Source organism: Rattus norvegicus, chromosome X (genome assembly GCF_036323735.1).
Source record: "Rattus norvegicus strain BN/NHsdMcwi chromosome X, GRCr8, whole genome shotgun sequence".
Lineage (NCBI taxonomy): Eukaryota > Metazoa > Chordata > Mammalia > Rodentia > Muridae > Rattus > Rattus norvegicus.
Window position 1 is genome coordinate 73,814,364 of NC_086039.1, and position 20,800 is coordinate 73,835,163.

Here is a 20,800-nt window from a genome sequence, read left to right on the forward strand (position 1 = left end):
AGTGTGCCCAAAAGTATGCTTATAGTGATGCTAAGTATTAATGTAATTCATTTCCAGAAGCAAACTTGGAGGGAGAGACCAATTTATTCCTTCCTTTCTATAGTCGTCTATATAAACTTTCAAGGCCAAGTCTAAAGCAAGTAACTAAAACTAAATAGAGAGTATTTAAAATAAAATACACTTAATAAATTAAATAATGACCCTCAAACTCCCCAGAGATCTTTTGAATATGAAATTTAAAAACATTCACTAGAAAAGCTTCCTGTGGTAAACAAAGCTGCTAGATACTAGGAGAGGCCTAAGGTCTCCTCCGAAGATAATGGTGGGACACAGACAACTCACCTGTAGTACAGTAATGGTAACTACTAGGCAAAAGAACTGCCCCATGCTTTGCCCACTGCCGGGCCCCGCCCCAAACCATGACAAGCAGGACACTGGGGAATTGACTCTCCATATTTGCCTTGCCAGGGTAGTCCAGTCTCTCAAGTTCCTCATCCACAGGAAAGGCTCTCAGACTTTCTGGGTCTGGCAACCAAAGGCTGATGCTGCCTGATATGGCAGTCAAAGAGTTAATACTGTCCTGTATGACAGCCAAAGACTGGTATCATCCAGACCTCTGCCTCATAGAGATCACCACAGAGGAAGCTAGGTTAACCATCTATGCAGCAGGTTAGTCTCTCTTATTTTATTGATACAGATGCCATTTGGATTATACTTCAAGCTTTAATTTCTTTTTCTCAGGCTTCTGATTATGTTGATGGCTAAGCATAGCTGTATCAGTTTAACAGCATCCATTTAACAGCAGCAAGCACCCAGCCCTACACCCTGCCCTCCAGTTGCAGCTGCCTGATCATCCACTTCCTATATAAAATCAGGCCTTGCTTTTCTCTAGAGCTACTAGGTATCCTGTTTTAAAAGGCAGACATATATAGTTTATTTTGCTTTCAGGATTCACATTAAAAGGTTTCAATGTGACTTTTACTATTCCTTTGCTTTAAAAACTTTATTTTCAATGACTTATCTCAGTAACCAAGTACTCATGTCCTATGGTAAATAGTTGAATAAAAATCATTTGAAGTTTATAAAAATTATGAGGGCTAGAAAATGGTTTAGGATACAAGTTATAAAGTTCTGGGGATATAAAAGCTTAAACAAGTCACGAGGGTCTAAGGAAGTAATTTAAGGCATATAATTGCAAGTTATAAAGGTCTAATAATAGGAAAACTTAAGTAAGTTATGAGGGTCTGAGGATGTGATTTCATGTATGGAAATTCAAGTTGTAAATGACTGAAAAAACAACTTAAGGAATATAAAAATGTTTCATATTTCTTTCCCTCTCACCATGCTATTGTTATTTTAAGACTTCAGAAGTTCAGGGTTTTAACACTAATTAGTGGAGCTCTGATAGGCTGTTAATCTAGCCTTGGTAAAGCACTGCTATTATTATCATAGTCACAAGCTCAAAATTTTAAATTCCTTTGGTTATTTTCTAAATATAGACTTAAAGGTGCTTCTCAGCATGCTGAAAACATCTCTGTCCAATCTATATGCACCCACCCCCCTCCCTGGATAGAGGAAAGAGTAATTTTTTGGATCCCCAGGCTTTTGTTATGACATAACAGTGTGAGTCTATTCTAGATGTTTACAGGCACTTGTTAACTCATTTTTCTACAGTAAGGCTTTCAGGACAGATTACAAACAATGGCAATGCTAATATATCTAAAACCTTTATTTCTTTTTTATAAACTTAAAAAAATCCATTTAAGCTTTAGGGAATCCCAACTTATATTCTTCTGTCACAGGTCAAACAGATTTCAGATAAGTACTCCTGGTGTCAGTCCACAGCTTAAGTTTCCCTACCTACTGAATACTCACTCGCAAGGGCAAGTTCTTTCCTCCTCCTGGTCTTGGGACTTTTTCCTGGTCCCAACAATCTAGACCAGGCTTGGACATTTCAAATGTATGCCCAAGATAAAGACTTTCCCCTAAGCTTGTTAATCTTTACATTCTGTCCTTAGTCTACATTTGTACTAGCAGATTTCTAACCAACTTAGAGTGCAAACTTCTCTTAACATACCAGCCTCCCGTGGTCCTTCAAGAACAGCAATCCCTGACACTTGCTAGAGAACCAGATGCTTCTGATGCAATCTCCTACATGTTTGAGATGCTGCTTTGGAACAGTAGTCCTCACTGCTACACATCTATCTTCCCATTGCTAGTTCTAGGTGGTCCAACAGGACCGAGACAGCAAACCAGATATGCCTTGCCCCCTCATGGCCTTTGACTGGCATTCCAGCCTTCCTGGATCTGAAAATGATGTCTTAATTTCAGCTGAAAAGCAGTGACAGAAGAGACTACATTGTACCTTATCATTAACAAAAGGCTGCAGCAAGTTTCTCTCCATTTAGTTTGATGTTGGCTACTGGTTTGCTGTATATGGCTTTTACTGTGTTTAGGTATGGGCCTTGAATTCCTGATCTTTCCAAGACTTTTATCATGAAGGGGTGTTGAATTTTGTCAAATGCTTTCTCAGCATCTATGAGATGATCATGTACTTTTTATCTTTGAGTTTGTTTACATAATGGATTATGTTGATAGATTTCCATATATTGAACCATCCCTGCATCCCTGGGATGAAGCCTACTTGATCATGATGGATGATTGTTTTGATGTGTTCTTGGATTCAGTTTGGAAGAATTGAGTATTTTTGCATTGATATTCATAAGGGAAATTGGTCTGAAGTTCTCTTTCTTTATTGGGTCTTTGTGTGGTTTAGGTATAAGCATAATTGTGGCTTCGTAGAAGGAATTGGGTAGTGCTCTGTCTGTTTCTATTTTGTGGAATAGTTTGGACAGTATTGGTATGAGGTCTTCTATGAATTCTGCACTACACAATGGAGTACTACTCAGCTATCAAAAACAATGACTTTATGAAATTCATAGGCAAATGGATGTAACTAGAAAATATCATCCTGAGTGAGGTAACCCACTTACTGATAAGTGGATATTAGCCCAAAAGCTCAAATTACCCAAGATGTATTTCACAGACCACATGAATCTCAAGAAGAAGGACAACTAAAGTGTGGGTGCTTCAGTTCTTCTTAAAATGGGGAACAAAAATATTCATAGGAGGAGATATGGAGACAAAGTTTGGAGCAGACACTGAAAGAATGGCCATTCAGAGCCTGCTCCACCTGGGGATCCAGCCCATATACATACAGCCACCAAAAGTAGACAATATTGATGAAGCCAAGAAGTGCATGCTGAGAGGAGCCTGATATAGCTGTCTTCTGAGAGGCTCTGCCAGAGCATGACAAATACAGAGGCAGACTCTTGCAGCCAACCATTGAACTGACAATGGGGTCCCCATTGGAGGAGTTAGAGAAAATATAGAAGGAGCTGAGGGGGCTTGCAACCCCATAAGAACAACAATACCAACCAAGCAGAGCTCCCAGGGACTAAACCACTATCCAAAGACTACCCATGGCTCCAGGTACATAGGTAGCAGAGGATGGCCTTGTTGGGCACCAATGGGAAGAGAAGCCTTTGGTCCTGCCAATGCTGGAGAAATAGAGGTGGATTAGGGCAGAATTGTGGGAGGGGATGACTGGGAAGAGTTCGGTGAGCAGAATGTAAAAGAATAAGTATAAAGTTAAAAAAAAATCACAGTTGGGAAAATCATATGCCCTGGGGTTGGAGAATAGGGCTGGATACCATTGTTTAGCTAAATTGACATGGTTTCACACTTCCGGTATGCTTACATTTACAAACAAACACTGCTCTCAGCCTTAACTGGAGGGTCTTCTCTTTGCAGCCAATGGTGATGAATGCAGACATGTAGCTGCTCAGATACCAAGAACAATTTACAGTTGAGCGTTCAGTCCTGAAGAAGTTATTCCTACTATCCTCTCTGTGGCTCATGGGACTTCAGAGAAGAGGGAGGGGGAAGAAGGAAGAGCCAGAAAATAGGTCTGCAACATGCTGTCTTCAGGGTGTGACACAGGACTGCAATCATGATCTCATCACAGCTGTGTTTTCCAGCTTTGGTACTGTATGAGACTGAAGCAGTCAGCAGTTAATCACCTCCTGGATGAACCGAGGAATGTGGATGGATTCTTGAAGGGAGCAGTAATTGTGTTCAGTTGTTTATCTACTGGTGTTCACCCCAGGCTCCAGTGGATAGTTTCAGAACTATGTCACGTGGTTAGAAATAATCTGATCACAAAACAACAGAATGGCATGAATGCAGGAAAGAATTTTGAAGGAAAGGGGTTAGTTTTCAAGAGTGGGAAGGAGATAATAGGGGGAGACGAGAGAGTAATCCTAATAAACTATATACTTCTATGAATCTGTTTTGAAAAACAGTTAATAAAAGATAAATGAAAAAAGAAGAAAAATGATTTATAAAATAAAATCCAAGAATGCCATCAACTGAGATGTTCAAGCCCTAATGCAAAGAACACAAGGAACATGAAAAGCTAAGGGAACATGGCTCCATCAATAATTACTCATCACACAGAAATGACTGAATTGGATGCAATCTCAGGTGAGAAGTCAAAGGAATGATTAAAAGTTATGACTGCCCAAAAGACCCAACACGCAGCTGAAAGAGTCAGATGCAGATATGTGCACACAACCAATGGACAGAAGCTGCTGACCCCTGTGGTTGAATTAGGGAAAAGCTGGAGGAAGCTGAGGAGGAGAGCAACCCTGTAGGAGGACCAGCAGTCTCAGTTAACCTGGACCCCTGAGATCTCTCAGACACTGGATCTCCACCCAGGCAGCATACACCAGCTGAGATGAGGCCCCCAACACATGTACAGCAGAGGACTCCTGGGTCTGGGTTCAATCAGAGAAGATGCACCTAACCCTCAAGAGACTGGAGGCCCCAGGGAGTTTAGTGGTCTGGTGGGGTGGAGACATCCTTTGGAGACACGGGGGTTGGGGAAGGATGGGATGTAGAATTGTTGGGGGTGGGGGTGGACCGGGAAGGGAATAAAATCTGGAGTGTAAAAATAAATAAATAAATTAATTAATTAATTAAAAAGTACATTAAAGAAATCACAAACAACATGAAAAAATTCCAGAATAAATTCCAAAAATACAAACTTAGTGAAAAATGGAAGTCAATTTAGGATATAAAATGGGATTCAGGGAAAAATAGAAATACTCAATTATGAAACAAAACTGAGATTCGGGCATCTTTACTTTGGCCTTCCTGGAGGGTAGCATGGCTAATATCCACGTATACGTGAGGACATCCATGCATATCCTGTTGGGTCTGGGTTACCTCCCTCAGGATGGTATTTTCTAGTTCCATCCATTTGCCTGCAAACTTCATGTCCTCGTTTTTCAATAGCTGAGTAGTATTCCATTGTGTAAATGTACCACATTTTCTGTATCCATTCTTTGTTTGAGGAACATCTGAGTTGCTTCTAGTTTGGGACTATTATGAATAAAGCCACTATGAACATAGTGGAGCATGTGTCCTAGTGGTGTGGTGGAGCACCTTTTGGGTATATGTCTGGGATTGGTATAGCTGGGTCCTCAGATATATGTCCAATTTTCTGAGGAACTACCAAACTGATTTCCAGAGTGGTTATACACGTTTGCAATCCCACCAACAACGGAGGAGTGTTCCTCTTTTTCCACATCCTCACCAGCATCTGCTGTCACCTGAGATTTTGATCTTGGGCATTCTGACTGGTGTGAGGTGGAATCTCAGAGTTTTTTCGATTTTCATTTCTCTGCTGACTAAGGAGGTTGATCATTTCTTTAAGGGCTTGTCAGTTGTTTGAGATTCCTCTGTTGATAATTCTCTGTTCATCTCTGTACCCCATTTTAATTGGGTTATTTGATTTGTTGGTGTCTAACTTCTTAGTTCCTTAAATATTTTGGATATTAGCTCTCTGTCAGATGTAGGATTGAGAAAGATCTTTTCCCGATATGTAGGCTGCTGTTTTGTCCTATTGACAGTGTTCTTTGCCTTACAGAAGCTTTTAGGAGTCTATGGGGGTGACTTTAGCTAAGACATATAGCAGCGGCCATATGGAACCTGAAATGGCCTCCTCCTATAGCCAGTCAGGACTCCCACTGGATGGATAAGGACACCAACTCACTTGCAGAACTTTCAACCCACAATCTGTCCTGTCTACAATAAATGCAGGGATAAAAATGGAGCAGAGACTGAGGGAATTGTCAGGCAATAAGCAGCCAAACTTGAGGCCTATCACATGGGCAAAACACTATTAATGTTACCCTGTAATACTTGCAAACGGGAGCCTGGCATAACTGTCTTTTAAGAGACTCCACCCATCAGCTGACTAAAACAGATGCAGAGACAAACATTGGATGGAACTAGGGGAGTTGAGGGCTCTGGAGGGGATATGAACTGGAAGACCAACAGAGTCAACTAACCTAGGCCCTTGACAGCTTTCAAAGACTGAACTACCAACCAAATAGCACATAGGGACCTAGTCTTCCCACACATATGTAGCAAAAGTGCAGTTTGTTCTTCATGTGGCCTACCAACAACTGGAGTGGGGGTTGTCCCTAAAGCTGTTGCCAGCTTGTGGATCCTGTTCCCCTAACTGGGCTGCCTTGTCTGGTCTCAGTGGGAGAGGATGTGCCTAGTACTGAAGAGACTTGATGTGTCATGGTGTGGGATACTCAGAGGGGGCCTCCCGCCTCTCAGAGGAGAAGGAGAGGAGGTTAGGGGAGGGATTCCATGGGGAGGACTGGAAGGAGGGGGCAATGAGGGGTATGAAAAGTGACTAAATAAATAAATTAATGAAAAACAACTAAATTGAAATATTGTAAATGAAAAATTCTGTAAGTCAAATAGAAAGCAATGTGGAAAGCTAAAGAATAGGATAAAACAAGAAAACAGAAAAGCAGGGCTTGAAGACAAAGTATATGTATTAGAACATTCACACAATGGCAAAGATAAATTAATAAAGTATGAACAGACAATACTGTAGACTACTATGAAAAGAGCAAACATGTGAAACATGGGCATAAAAGAATTCCTTGCTAAAGTCAAAAACAGTTTTCAGTCAAACTATTGAATAAAAAATCCAAAATCTAGAGAAAGATGATGCAGATACAATAGGTATTTAGAACACCAAAAAGAAAAGAAAGCACCCTTCTCACATTACAGTTAAAATACTAAATAAACAAAACAAAGAAAATATACTGGATGCTGCAAGAGAGAAACACCACATCATATATAAAGGCAGGCTCATCGGAATAGCACCAGATAGGTTTCTCAGCAGAAACAACTGACTATTCAGACTAATATCAGCAAATGAATAAAACTATCTATCATAATGGAAGAAGGAAGAAAAAGCTTCCCATGGTAAAAGCAGGCTAAAGGAACTTAAGACTAAAGTCAGCTCTATGGGAGATACTTGACAGAATCCTTCGGATTAAAGAGACTACAGGTTAAATCAGACTACAGGAAGGAGTGAACTGTGCTCTATGTGCTCTAGCAGTGGTTTAACAGATAATCGGTATGAAAATATTAATAAACACACAAAATTAACCAAATGACACTAAATAATATACCCATTCCAGTAATAACTCTGAATACCAAAGGTCTGTATTTCCCAATCAAAAGATACAGATGGTGAGGTAACTCAGAAGGAAGGAGCTTGCTGCCAAGCCTGCTGAGTTGCATACAGTCACCAAACTTACTTGAGAGAGAACCAACCTCAGTATGTTGTCCTCTGACCTCCACACATGCAGTGTGCCACTCTGAAACCCTCCCAGAAACAATCCATCTGTCAATCAATCAATCAATCAATATTAAAATAAATTTAACAACTCTTAAGGAGGTCTCTCACACCTGGCCCTGGGATTTTCATTTAATTAGGCTTCTGGTGAGAAGCATTATTTATTCATAGAGGGTGACTCTGTTGACGCTCTCTTTTTATTAGATGACATTAAAAATAAATTCATAAAATAATAGGCCTCAATATGGACTATTCATGTATCCTGAGTTTGGGTTACCTCTCCCTTCCCCTGCTCCTCTTCTCCCACCCCAACACAACTCAGAGTTTTCTTTTTTTTTTTCCTTTTTAAAAATTCGGTATTTCTTATTTGCATTTCAAATGTTATTTCCTTTCCTGGTTTCCTGTCCATAAGCCCCCTAACCCCTCCCCCTCCCCATCTATAAGGGTATTCCCCTCCCCAAGCACTCCCTTTACTCCCCTCAACATTCCCCTACACTGGGGGTTCAACCTTGGCATGACCAAGGGTTTCTCTTTTCATTGGTGCCCAGCAAAGCCATTCTCTGCTACATATGCAGTTGGAGCCATGGGTCTGTCCATGTATAGTCTTTGGGTAGTGGTTTAGTCCGTGGGAGCTCTGGTTGGATAGCATTGTTGTTCTTATGGGGTTGTGAACCCCTTCAGCTACTCAGAGTTTTCTACCTCCAGTATTCCCTTCTCTGTTTCATGTCCAATATGTTCCATTGCTCCCTGTCTCAACAGCTCACCCCCCAAAGGAATAGAGTCATTTCTGTGCCATGCCTAGAATAGTAAAGCTGAGTCGTATGACAGTTTTATTTTTTATTCTTTGAGCAGTATCTATGAAGACTTCATGGTGACCATACCATTTTACACTTTTAATAGTGAATAAGAGTGATCCTTTCCCCACAGCCTTACCAGCACTTGTAGCCATTTGTTTTTTTGATTATAGCAATTCTGACAGGAGCAAGAAGAAATCTCAAAGTAGTTTGGTTTACAATTTCCTGATGACTAAGGATGTTCGGTACTTTATTAAAGTATTTATTAACCATCTGTGTAGAATTCCATACAATGTGTTTTGATTACATTCACCCCTCCTCTCTGAACTCTTCCAGATCCACACTTATTCCCTATGTACCCAAAAACTGTCTTGGAGAACATAATACTAAAAGAACTGAGTTAGGGAGAAAAAGGAGAGAATTCATGGATGTAAGGGTGAATAAGGTCAACATGTATAATATGTCTTATTGAAAATGTCCTTATGCAGCTGGACAGTTCCCAGCATCCAAGTTTGGTGGCCCAGAACTGTCTGCAACTTCAGGTCCAGGGGATTTGAAGTTTTCTGGCCTCTGGGGGCACTGCAGTTACCGTGTGCCCATAACCACACAGAGACAAACACACACACACACACACACGTAAATTAATTTTTTCAAAACCTATTTTTAATGATGTTTTTTTTTATTAACTTGAGTATTTCTTATATACATTTCGAGTGTTATTCCCTTTCCCGGTTTCCGGGCAAACATCCCCCTCCCCCTCCCCTTCTTTATGGGCGTTCCCCTCTGCATCCTCCCCACCATGCCGCCCTCCCCCCAACAATTTAGTTCATTGAGGGTTCAGTCTTAGCAGGACCTAGGGCTTCCCCTTCCACTGGTGCTCTTACTAGGATATTTATTGCTACCTATGAGGTCAGAGTCCAGGGTCAGTCCATGTACAGTCTTTAGGTAGTGGCTTAGTCCCTGGAAGCTCTGGTTGCTTGGCATTGTTGTACATATGGGGTCTCGAGCCCCTTCAAGCTCTTCCAGTTCTTTCTCTGATTCCTTCAACGGGGGTCCTATTCTCAGTTCAGTGGTTTGCTGCTGGCATTCGCCTCTGTATTTGCTGTATTCTGGCTGTGTCTCTCAGGAGCGATCTACATCCGGCTCCTGTCGGTCTGCACTTCTTTGCTTCATCCATCTTGTCTAATTGGGTGGCTGTATATGTATGGGCCACATGTGGGGCAGGCTCTGAATGGGTGTTCCTACAGTCTCTGTTTTAATCTTTGCCTCTCTCTTCCCTGCCAAGGGTATTCTTGTTCCCCTTTTAAAGAAGGAGTGAAGCATTCACATTTTGATCATCCGTCTTGAGTTTCATTTGTTCTAGGCATCTAAGGTAATTCAAGCATTTGGGCTAATAGCCACTTATCAATGAGTGCATACCATGTGTGTTTTTCTCTGATTGGGTTACCTCACTCAGGATGATATTTTCCAGTTCCGACCATTTGCCTATGAATTTCATAAAGTCATTGTTTTTGATAGCTGAGTAATATTCCATTGTGTAGATGTACCACATTTTGTGTATCCATTCCTCTGTTGAAGGGCATCTGGGTTCTTTCCAGCCTCTGGCTATTATAAATAAGGCTGCTATGAACATAGTGGAGCATGTGTCTTTTTTATATGTTGGGGCATCTTTTGGGTATATGCCCAAGAGAGGTATAGCTGGGTCCTCAGGCAGTTCAATGTCCAATTTTCTGAGGAACCTCCAGACTGATTTCCAGAATGGTTTTACCAGTCTGCAATCCCACCAACAATGGAGGAGTGTTCCTCTTTCTCCACAACCTCGCCAGCATCTGCTGTCACCTGAGTTGTTGACCTTAGCCATTCTCACTGGTGTGAGGTGAAATTTCAGGGTTGTTTTGATTTGCATTTCCCTTATGACTAAAGATGTTGAACATTTCTTTAGGTGTTTCTCAGCCATTCGGCATTCCTCAGCTGTGAATTCTTTGTTTAGCTCTGAACCCCATTTTTAATAGGGTTATTTGTCTCCCTGCGGTCTAACTTCTTGATTTCTTTGTATATTTTGGATATAAGGCCTCTATCTGTTGTAGGATTGGTAAAGATCTTTTCCCAATCTGTTCGTTGCCGTTTTGTCCTAACCACAGTGTCCTTTGCCTTACAGAAGCTTTGCAGTTTTATGAGATCCCATTTGTCGATTCTTGATCTTAGAGCATAAGCCATTGCTGTTTTGTTCAGGAAATTTTTTCAAGTGCCCATGTGTTCCACATGCTTCCCTAGTTTTTCTTCTATTAGTTTGAGTGTATCTGGTTTGATGTGGAGGTCCTTGATCCACTTGGACTTAAGCTTTGTACAGGGTGATGAGCATGGATCCATCTGCATTCTTCTACATGTTGACCTCCAGTTGAACCAGCACCATTTGCTGAAAATGCTATCTTTTTTTCCATTGGATGGTTTTGGCTCCTTTGTCAAAAATCAAGTGCCCATAGGTGTGTGGGGTTCATTTCTGAGTCTTCAATTCTGTTCCATTGGTCTATCTGTCTGTCTCTGTACCAATGCCATGCAGTTTTTATCACTATTGCTCTGTAATACTGCTTGAGTTCAGGGATAGTGATTCCCCCTGAAGTCCTTTTATTGTTGAGGATAGTTTTAGCTATCCTGGGTTATTTGTTATTCCAGATGAATTTGTAAATTGTTCTGTCTAACTCTTTGAAGAATTGGATTGGTATTTTGATGGGGATTGCATTGAATCTGTAGATCGCTTTTGGTAAAATGGCCATTTTTACTATATTAATCCTGCCAATCCATGAGCATGGGAGATCTTTCCATCTTCTGAGGACTTCTTCAATTTCTTTCTTCAGAGTCTTGAAGTTCTTATTGTACAAATCTTTTACTTGCTTGGTTAAAGTCACACCGAGGTGCTTTATATTATTGGGTCTATTATGAAGGGTGTCGTTTCCCTAATTTCTTTCTCGGCTTGTTTCTCTTTTGTGTAGAGGAAGGCTACTGATTTATTTGAGTTAATTTTATACCCAGCCACTTTGCTGAAGTTGTTTATCAGCTTTAGTAGTTCTCTGGTGGAACTTTTGGGATCACTTAAATATACTATCATATCATCTGCAAATAGTGATATTTTGACTTCTTCTTTTCCGATCTGTATCCCCTTGACCTCCTTTTGTTGTCTGATTGCTCTGGCTAGAACTTCAAGAACTATATTGAATAAGTAGGGAGAGAGTGGGCAGCCTTGTCTAGTCCCTGATTTTAGTGAGATTGCTTCAAGTTTCTCTCCATTTAGTTTAATGTTAGCAACTGGTTTGCTGTATATGGCTTTTACTATGTTTAGGTATGGGCCTTGAATCCCTATTCTTTCCAGGACTTTTATCATGAAGTGGTATTGAATTTTGTCAAATGCTTTCTCAGCATCTAATGAAATGATCATGTGGTTTTGTTCTTTCAGTTTGTTTATATAATGGATCACGTTGATGGTTTTCCGTATATTAAACCATCCCTGCATGCCTGGGATGAAGCCTACTTGATCATGGTGGATGATTGTTTTGATGTGCTCTTGGATTCGGTTTGCCAGAATTTTATTGAGTATTTTTGTGTCGATATTCATAAGGGAAATTGGTCTGAAGTTCTCTTTCTTTGTTGGGTCTTTGTGTGGTTTAGGTATAAGAGTAATTGTGGCTTCATAGAAGGAATTCGGTAGTGCTCCATCCGTTTCAATTTTGTGGAATAGTTTGGATAATATTGGTACGAGGTCTTCTATGAAGGTCTGATAGAATTCTGCACTAAACCCGTCTGGACCTGGGCTCTTTTTGGTTGGGAGACCTTTAATGACTGCTTCTATTTCCTTAGGAGTTATGGGGTTGTTTAACTGGTTTATCTGTTCCTGGTTTAACTTCGGTACCTGGTATCTGTCTAGGAAATTGTCCATTTCCTGCAGATTTTCAAGTTTTGTTGAATATAGGCTTTTATAGTAAGATCTGATGATTTTTTGAATTTCCTCTGAATCTGTAGTTAAGTCTCCGTTTTCATTTCTGATTTTGTTAATTTGGATACACTCTCTGTATCCTCTTGTTAGTCTGGCTAGGGTTTATCTATCTTGTTGATTTTCTGAAAGAACCAACTTTTGGTTCTGTTGATTCTTTCTATGGTCCTTTTTGTTTCTACTTGGTTGATTTCAGCTTTGAGTTTGATTATTTTCTGCCTTCTACTCCTCCTGGGTGTGTTTGCTTCTTTTTGTTCTAGAGCTTTTAGGTGTGCTGTCAAGCTGCTGACATATGCTCTTTCCTGTTTCTTTCTGCAGGCACTCAGCGCTATGAGTTTTCCTGTTAGCACAGCTTTCTTTGTGTCCCATAAGTTTGGGTATTTTGTACGTTCATTTTCATTAAATTCTAAAAAGTCTTTAATTTCTTTCTTTATTTCCTCCTTGACCAGGTTATCATTGAGTAGAGCATTGTTCAATTTCCACGTATATGTGGGCATTCTTCCCTTATTGTTATTGAAGACCAGTTTTAGGCCGTGGTGGTCCGATAGCACGCATGGGATTATTTCTATCTTTCTGTACTTGTTGAGGCCCGTTTTTTGACCAATTATATGGTCAATTTTGGAGAAAGTACCATGAGGAGCTGAGAAGAAGGTATATCCTTTTGCTTTAGGATAGAATGTTCTATAAATATCTGTTAAGTCCATTTGGCTCATGACTTCTCTTAGTCTGTCTACGTCTCTGTTTAATTTCTGTTTCCATGATCTGTCCATTGATGAGAGTGGGGTATTGAAGTCTCCTACTATTATTGTGTGAGGTGCAATGTGTGTTTTGAGCTTTATTAAGGTTTCTTTTACGTATGTAGTTGCCCTTGTATTTGGGGCATAGATATTTAGGATTGAGAGTTCTTCTTGGTGGATTTTTCCTTTGAGGAATATGAAGTGTCCTTCCTTATCTTTTTTGATGACTTTTAGTTGAAAATTGATTTTATTTGATATTAGAATGGCTACTCCAGCTTGCTTCTTCCGACCATTTGCTTGGAAAGTTTTTTCCAGCCTTTCACTCTGAGGTAGTGTCTGTCTTTGTCTCTGAGGTGTGTTTCCTGTAGGCAGCAGAATGCAGGGTCCTTGTTTCGTATCCAGTTTGTTAATCTATGTCTTTTTATTGGGTAGTTGAGGCCATTGATGTTGAGAGATATTAAGGAATAGTGATTATTGCTTCCTGTTATATTCATATTTGGATGTGAGGTTATGTTTGTGTGCTTTTCTTCTCTTTGTTTTGTTGCCAAGACGATTAGTTTCTTGCTTCTTCTAGGGTACAGCTTGCCTCCTTATGTTGGGCTTTAGCATTTATTATCGTTTGTAGTGCTGGATTTGTAGAAAGATATTGTGTAAATTTGGTTTTGTCATGGAATATCTTGGTTTCTCCATTTATGTTAATTGAGCGTTTTGCAGGATACAGTAACCTGGGCTGGCATTTGTGTTCTCTTAGGGTCTGTATGACATCTGTCCATGATCTGCTGGCTTTCATAGTTTCTGGCGAAAAGTCTGGTGTAATTCTGATAGGTCTGCCTTTATATGTTCCTTGACCTTTTTCCCTTACTGCTTTTAATATTCTTTCTTTATTTTGTGCGTTTGGTGTTTTGACAATTATGTGACGGGAGGTGTTTCTTTTCTGGTCCAATCTATTTGGAGTTCTGTAGGCTTCTTGTATGCCCATGGGTATCTCTTTTTCTAGGTTAGGGAAGTTTTCTTCTATGATTTTGTTGAAGATATTTACTGGTCCTTTGAGCTGGGAGTCTTCACTCTCTTCTATACCTATTATCCTTAGGTTTGATCTTCTCATTGAGTCCTGGATTTCCTGTATGTTTTGGACCAGTAGCTTTTTCTGCTTTACATTATCTTTGACAGTTGAGTCAATGATTTCTATGGAATCTTCTGCTCCCGAGATTCTCTCTTCCATCTCTTGTATTCTGTTGGTGAAGCTTGTATCTACAGCTCCTTGTCTCTTCTTTTGGTTTTCTATATCCAGGGTTGTTTCCATGTGTTCTTTCTTGATTGCTTCTATTTCCATTTTTAATTCCTTCAACTGTTTGATTGTGTTTTCCTGGAATTCTTTCAGTGATTTTTGTAACTCCTCTCTATGGGCTTCTACTTTTTTATTTATGATTTCCTGGAATTCTTTCAGGGATTTTTGTGACTCCTCTCTATGGGCTTCTACTTGTTTACTTATGATTTCCTGGAATTCTTTCAGGGATTTTTTGCGATTCATCTCTGTAGGCTTCTACTTGTTCTCTAAGGGAGTTCTTCACGTCTTTCTTGAAGTCCTCCAGCATCCTGATCAAATATGATTTTGAAACTAGATCTTGCTTTTCTGGTGTGTTTGGATATTCCATGTTTGCTTTAGTGGGAGAATTGGGCTCCAATGATGCCATGTAGTCTTGGTTTGTGTTGCTTGGGTTCCTGCGCTTGCCTCTCGCCATCAGATTATCTCTAGTGTTACTTTGTTCTGCTATATCTGACAGTGGCTAGACTGTCCTATAAGCCTGTGTGTCAGGAGTGCTGTAGACCTGTTTTCCTGTTTTCTTTCAGCCAGTTATGGGGACAGAGTGTTCTGCTTTCGGGCGTGTAGTTTTTCCTATCTACAGGCCTTCCGCTGTTCCTGTGGGCCTGTGTCTGGTGTTCACCAGGCAGGTCACTTGCAGCAGAAATGTTGGTCTTACCTGTGGTCCCGAGGCTCAAGTTTGCTCGTGGGGTGCTGCCTACGAGCTCTCTGTGGCGGCAGCAACCAGGAAGATCTGTGTCATCCTTTCCGGGAGCCTCCGTGCACCAGGGTTCCAGATGGCGTTTGGTGTTTTCCTCTGGCATCAGAGATGAGTGCAGAGTGCAGTTTCTTCTGGTTTCCCAGGCGTGTCTGCCTCTCTGTAGGTTTAGCTCTCCCTCCCACAGGATTTGGGTGCAGAGAACTGTTTATCTGGTAGATCCCTTCAGGTTCTGGCGGTGTCTCAGACACAGCGGTCCTGCTACTCTTGGGCCCTCCTCTACGGGAACCCAGAGGCCGTATACAGTTTCCTCTTGGGCCAGGGATGTGGGCAGGGGTGGGCAGTGTTGGTGGTCTCTTCCGCTCTGCAGCCTCAGGAGTGCCCAGCTGACCAGGCGGTGAGGTCTCTCTCTCACGGGGTTTGGGAGCAGAGAGCTGCAGCGGGCCAGGATCCGTGGGTTTGGGACTCCCCCCCCCCACTAAATACCGGAAGGGCCCGGTCCTAGAGGAATTTTGCCTCTGTATGTCCTGAGTTCACCACGGAGGTCTCTTGCAGCAGAAAAGTTGGTCTTACCTGTGGTCCCGAGGCTCAAGTTTGCTCATGGGGTGCTGCCTACGAGCTCTCCGCAGTGGCAGCAACCAGGAAGATCTGTGCCGCCGTTTCCGGGAGCTTCTGTGCACCAGGGTTCCAGATGGCGTTTGGTGTTTTCCTCTGGCATCAGAAATGTGTGCAGAGTGCAGTCTCTTCTGGTTTCCCAGGCGTGTCTGCCTCTCTGAAGGTTTAGCTCTCCCTCCCACGGGATATGGGTGCAGAGAACTGTTTATCTGGTAGATCCCTTCAGGTTCTGGCGGTGTCTCAGACGCAGCGGTCCTGCTGCTCTTGGGCCCTCCTCTACAGGAACCCAGAGGTCTTATACAGTTTCCTCTTGGGCCAGGGATGTGGGCAGGGGTGGGCGGTGTTGGTGGTCTCGTCTGCTCTGCAGCCTCAGGAGTGCGCCTTAATGATGGTTCTTAAAAGTTTTAACCTCCCTTGTAGCCGACCACTCACCAGAGGTAATGGAGAGAAAGGGTATGAGAGAGGTGGACCTGCTTAGAAAGGTTCTTTGGAGGCGAATGCCAGCAGCAAACCACTGAACTGAGAACAGGACCCCCGTTGAAGGAATTAGAGAAAGAACTCGAAGAGCTTGAAGGGGTTTGAGACCCCTTATGAACAACAATGCCAACCAACCAGAGCCTCCAGGGACTAAGCCACTACCTAATGACTATACATGGAGTGACCCTGGACTCTGACCTCATAGGTAGCAATGAATATCCTAGTAAGAGCACCAGTTGAAGGGGAAGCCCTTGGTCCTGCTAACACTGAACCCCCAGTGAACGTGATTGATGGGGGAGGGTGGTAATGGGGGGAGGATGGGGAGGGGAACACCAATAAAGAAGGGGAGGGGGAGGGATTAGGGGGATGTTTGCCCAGAAACCGGGAAAGGGAATAACACTCGAAATGTAAATAAGAAATACTCAAGTTAAAAAAAAAAAAAAAGAAAGGTTCTTTGGAGCAACTCCCAACTGTGTTGTCTGGACATCAGCAGTTCAGTTCACAGGTCAGCAGGCAGTGGCAGCTCGATCCACTGGTAAACACTTCACAGATACACCAGCAGTCCACTTTGGTAGAGTCAGGTTAGCACCTACAAATCAGCAGCTATGGTACTACCTAGCAGAGACAACTAGGCCTTGAGTCAGCAGACTCCCTTGGCTGGAGTCAGCAGAAGGGAGAATGCCAGGAGAAGTTCTCAGCTATGCCTCTCTCAGGGAAGCAAAGACTGGAGACCTATAAGCATTATGCAGCTAGCTTTATAAGCAAGCGTAGATCAGCCTCTGTCACTGTCCATCAAGTCCTACTTATACCCTCCAAACATTGTGTGTCCTCCAAAAGTCTTGCCTCAGCATGTACACCTGTCTCAGGTGACATCACTCTGCCAATCCCCCTGAGTCCATGGAAGCGGCAAGAAACTGCAGCACACCACCAGAAGTTTTTTGGTGCATTTCTCTCTGTGGAGTCCCAACAAATGCAAGACAACTATGCAATGCAAGGCAGACCAATATAGGCCTGTCATTAGTAAAGAGGCCTTCATCATGTGTCCTTTCACAGGCTTGCTTTAGCAGAACATCCTCTCTCCTGTGTCTGCTTCAGCTAAATATTCCTTCATGTGTTTGCCCCAGCAAAATACCTTCCAACAGTACTGACTTTCCAAAGAACCCTCACATTTCCACTTCTCTCTCCTCTCTCCCCCCTCACACACATTTAAAAATAAAATAAATATTTTAAAAATATCTATTTATTTTTATTTGTTATGTGTATGAGTGTTTTTGCTTGTACACGTTTTTGTGCACTATGTGCATACCAGATGGTTCTGAGACACCATGTGGGTGCTTGGAACCAAACCTGGCTTATCTGCAAAAACAAAGTGCTTTTACTCTCCGAGCAATCTTTCCAACCACCAAATAAAACAAATCTCCATTTTAAAAATAAAATTGTCCCTATGTAACACAGTTCATGCACAATGGCATTGTTTTACAAGCAGCCACAGTCTATGCCTTTAGTACAGGCAGTTCTACCACTGCTATAGTCAATTTGACCACTGCTGTGCCCTCTGCTCCCTTGCGGTGTGTTAAATCAACTTTCACTTTTAGCCTTTGGCAGGAGGTGAGGGGAACCACTTTTCAGGCATTTTATTATTTGACTGGATATTTTTCAAATTTATATATTCATTAACTTCAAATTGGTTTCTATACAAATTTTTCAAATCTCTATTAAGTCCTTTAGAATAGGGTTACAGGGAAAAGGGTGTCTCCAAGACCTGATTCCAACGACTCAGACTCAGGTTGGATTTCTTCTCCCTGTTGTTTATTGTACTTGTCCACGAGTAACAGTTTGTTTCCTCAGCCTGAGTATATGCTCTTCCAAGTCAAGTACCTCCTTTCCCCTGTCCATATTTCTATAACGTAATATTTAGTTCAGAATTCTGAGCACCATTCAAATCTGGTTTCTTCATATCACTGCTGATTCCCGGGACCATGAACATGAGAGCTGTATAATATGTCCAAATGATGCTGCTTTTCAAACTTGTCACTGTTCTTTGCTTTCTGTCACCAAGGAAACAATTATATAAAAATGCCTGTCTGCATTTTTTTCCTTTACTGTAAACATGAGGAAACTTGGAAATTTGCTCAGCAACTCAGAACCCTGTGAGATCTCTTATTTCCCCTACTTGGTACCAGTCTGGCGAATATATTAAGTTCTAGTTAATGGGGTGTCACGGGAATAGTCAGTGTAGGTCATTATTCTTTTTCTCTCTTTACTGGACCATATACATTAACACACATTAATCTAAGTTTTGTGTCTTTTTATTCTCCAAATGTTCCAAAGAAAATAAGTAAAGACACATTGGGGAGCTTTTAAGCTCCAAACATTTCTCCCTGACTGGCTTCAGTCAGCAAGTTATCCATGTTCTCTAATAAGGTTTGAATCATACTCTCTTTTCCTTTATAACCCATACACTGACCCATAGTCATCTGGGTACATTTTCTATGTAGAAATAATATTAAATCAACCACAGCTTGTACTATCAGTGCCATAGTGTTCTGATTGTCTTTCTAGTCAAACTTCTAAGTTGTATGTGTCATAGACAAGTTTTCTTGGCACCTCCTTTTAGGTCATCATGAGAAAGTAAGGCTTCTGATCTAGCACATTTTCCTGAGTAGTTCTTATACTCATTCTACGAAAAGAAAAAAAAAAAACAGTTTTCAGACGTTTCTACTTTCTTTATCTCCTGACTTCAGACCATGACACATACTGGTAGGCTAGAATTTATATGACAAGGTGTTAAATGTTAATTCATAAATTAGAAGCCATGCTGTGGCTCACTGCTTTGCTAATGTTTAAGCCTCAATACTCCACTTATTTTTCATGAGTTACTGCCTACACCCCTCGCATACACCTATTTTTATATCAGCCTCCTAGGATTCTGACTACTGAATACCCTAGGTTGTTTGGAACGTGGATGAGAAAGAGATCTTATGTCTTCTGACAGAGAAGTTCCAGTCAGTGAACTATAGAAAAATGGGGAAAGATAATCTCATATATCAAAGATAGCATGCAAATATGAAAGCCTGGATATGGAAAAGGTCTGCTCTGGGTAAACTTGCTGAAGATTCAAACAGATCAAAATAAAGAGTTTGTAATCCTATGCTGTCATCTGCAGATATATTACATATTAGTCTTTCTGTCCATTCATTTACTTTAAAACAACCTACATATTCTATCTAGGCACTGTGTAAGATATTGAAAATGCTTACGAGAATCTTTTTTTTATTTTTTTTCCGGGGAACTCTGCTCCTGTGGGAACTACAGGAAATTGAAAATGCAATGTGGTATGATGTGTGTTATCAGAAAAGTGGAATGTTTACACAGGATTTACTGGAAACTCATAAAAGGGACACCTGATCAGGATTTTTGTTTCAATGTAGGCTTCTTCAAGGAAGTGACATTCAATCTAAAAACTAAAGCTTGAATAATTATTGCACAGGCAGCAGAAGAGACAGGATGTTCTTTCCAGTGTGGTTTGGCATGTGCAAAGGTTATGGAAATAGAAGGTCTGCAAAGTTCGAGAAAATGTGTGGATTTTGTAATAATTATCAAGAGTAAGGAAAATGGTTCAAGAGACCTCGGGAGCCACAGTAGCAGAGGCAAAAACTTAATAGAGAATTTAATTAATGTAGATTAATTACTGCTATGAGATGTGTAAGATTTGAGCTTGGACCAAAAGATTCAGCTAAGGTCTATCTAGTGTGGAATCTGGCAAAACAAAAACAGAACTAAATCATATCATCATCATCATCAACAACAACAAAAACAACAACAACAAAACATTAATCAGAGGGCAGAAATGTGAGGATGTCTGGTGGTGTTACTGTTTTCTGAAGAACATTCAATACTTATCAAGGAACTTTATATATTATTTAGCAGGAGGAAAGTTTCCCAATTAAAAAATCATGCTTGTGGTACAGTGCTAAATGATTTAAAAATCATTGAGAAAATAAAGAAAAAATCTGATGACGGGCTTGGAAGAGATTGGTGGTCTAGACAGTTACCGTGACTGTAGTACAAGGTCAAAGAAAAGACTTTGAACTGGATGCTAGGGGTGGTAGGAAGGGTGTGACTTCTTTTAGTCTGCCCCTATTTATATTAAATCAGGGTCCCAGGAGAATCAATTAATAGAAATATTGTTTGCTTATGGTTTTGAACCCATATTATTCAAATATCTCTCATATAATGAAGAATCCAGAGAATAGTAAGACTGGTACGCTAGAAGTCTAAATGTCCTATATCCTGGCCCTCTTTCCTGTCAAATATTGGTTATCAGTGAAAATTTCTTAAAGTCTCTGATTCCAACATTTTCTCTGTGAAATAAAAATAAAAGTATCTCACACCTCTATTTTGTGTGCCACAAAATTTTACATGTCTATAGGATGTTC

The 20,800-nt window shown here is 41.0% G+C and overlaps 1 long non-coding RNA gene across 2 annotated transcripts in view; it reads left to right on the top strand.

The window, feature by feature from the left end:
- Nucleotides 1-20,800, top strand: part of LOC102555916 (uncharacterized) — a 101,580-nt gene that overhangs the window by 47,524 nt on the left and 33,256 nt on the right. The window contains exon 4 of one of the 2 annotated variants that reach the window (XR_362496.4): nt 3,814-5,472. The exons of the other annotated variant lie outside the window; for it this stretch is intronic. This is a non-coding gene — a long non-coding RNA (uncharacterized LOC102555916). Of the gene's footprint in view, nt 1-3,813; nt 5,473-20,800 lie in introns of those variants that run through there. 2 annotated transcript variants of the gene reach the window in all.